Source organism: Heterocephalus glaber, unplaced genomic scaffold (genome assembly GCF_053883595.1).
Source record: "Heterocephalus glaber isolate CG9 unplaced genomic scaffold, H.glaber_assembly_v1.0 deba00001539, whole genome shotgun sequence".
In the NCBI taxonomy this organism is placed as follows: Eukaryota; Metazoa; Chordata; class Mammalia; order Rodentia; family Bathyergidae; genus Heterocephalus; species Heterocephalus glaber.
The window spans coordinates 211596-213622 of record NW_028258334.1 but is presented as its reverse complement, the minus strand read 5'-3'; the positions used below and the strand labels follow the sequence as shown (position 1 = coordinate 213622).

General features: G+C 32.4%; 1 long non-coding RNA gene across 1 annotated transcript in view; it reads left to right on the top strand.

Moving 5' to 3' along the window:
• The window catches only part of LOC147824456 (uncharacterized), a 230887-nt gene that overhangs the window by 27016 nt on the left and 201844 nt on the right, over positions 1 to 2027 (top strand). The gene's annotated exons all lie outside the window — the stretch shown is intronic.

Sequence of the window (2027 nt, the reverse complement as noted above, 5' to 3'; positions counted from 1 at the left end):
GTAAAGTGCTTTTTCTCCTGCTTTCCCTCTTTCCATTTTAAGACTGACAGAATACGGAGTAGGTAGTGATTACTGACGCGGGCTGGTGTGTGATGTTAAGGTTTTGTAAGAACAGAGTGTTATTGGTGGCTCTTTTATTCTCTGTTTGCTCCCTGATCTTGTCTGCTCTGTCCAAAGAGGTGCTCACGTTATTTTTTAACTCCCTGTGGACTGTAGTAACTTATCAGGCGATAATCTTTGGAGAAAAAAAGAAACCGATAGCTGTGTTCGGAGTTTTGAAAATGAAGACTTTTTCATTTTTCTCTGTATGCTTTGGTCGCTTGTTATTTCAACTTCTCTGCTTGCTGCAAGTGGGCTGGAAGTTGTGCTTAAACACAAGTTTTGTGTTTAAAAATAATAATGCCTTGCGTGTTGGCCCAGATGTGTTTTATTTCTTTAGTATTTTATTTCTTTAATCATATATGCATGAAACCAACTTGAATATAAAACTATGTAGTTAAATCTATATCAAATTGCTAATCATTAAGTTATCTTTTATGATTTAATCATATTCCCTGTTAATCGTGGTTTTAGTAATTTTTATTTCTACCATTTTTTTAGACATTCTTGCTATGGAGCCTCAAACTCTTAGCAATCCTCCTGCCTCAGCCTCCCAAGTACTGGGATTATAGACGTGCGCCATCCTATCTGGCGATATTTCAACCATATTACATGTTTGTCTATTTCAATGTATTCTAATATTCATTTTACTGTTTCTCCAATGCTGCTTTGAAATGCTTAATAAGCATATGACCCAGAAGGAAAATTTCCCAACAAAGTGACTCTGGTGTCTAGAATAGCTATTTATAGAATATATGGCTGTTTCAAAGTTAATCTCATTTATCTAGTGATTGTAAATAAACAACAAACTCACCTCTTTGAAATGGAAGTAATTATACTTTCCATAGGAGAAATAAGAGCAGTGACTAAGGGCAGAGGGTTGGGACAGGATGTAAGCAGGCAAGCAAATCTATTACACATTTGTGAGCAGGCAAAGACAGTCTAAACATTCAAATCATTTCCATCAGAAATTCAGCCCTGCTTATGTGGATGGGGACTTGTGTGCTGTTATTACCCTAGTACTTTATAGTGAACCAAAAGTAAGAATTGCCCATTCGGTAGTATTTCTAATGAAGTTTTAGTAAGTTGTAGATAAAGATTTTGCCACCTGTAATGCTTGTATTTCCTTATAAAATAATACATGTGATAACCCATTGAGTTTATTTCAAGACAATTTTTATCTACAAATATATTTGTAAAGCCATTTATTTTGCTAATACTGGGAAATATTCAGAACTAGTTCATGAATTCCCATACCAAATCTAAATCTCTGATGTATGTAATCACAATTCATAAAATAAGTGAATCTTATGCATTTGTGATAGCTCACGTGTAAGAAAATAGAAACTAAAATAAATAGGATTTAACCAAGCTATTTTTCTCATTGCCTAAACTGCTAGGAGACATTTTCAAATTCATGGCTCAAATGGCAAGAACTAATTTCAGGAGACTAATGTTAGCACCCTTTACTCTTCAGAAATTGTCACAGTTTATTTTTATCCACAACTCTTGTGTTTTATTTTAAATTGTATGAGATATTGTCATACGTAAATAGGTCCACAATTCAAAATACTATTAAAAATCTTGATTTGTTAATATGCCTATTGTTCCATTTAATTTTAAATATTCTACATAGTGTTGTAACTACAGTACACCAACCTTTTTAATTTACATCTGACTTTATACTATAACTATTTCAACTTTCAAATAATTTGGCCTAAGTTTTTAATGGTCTATTACAATAGTTTTGCCATTTGATTATCCTTTTTTATCATTCAGAAACAATGGATGCATATTTATTTGTCTACATTTATTAATTTACTCAAGCTTGTATTACAAAATCAAGATAGATTACAGATTAGGTACATAGCAAAATATATACACATAAACACACATACGTATTTCCTAGTTATCAGTAAAAGACAAAG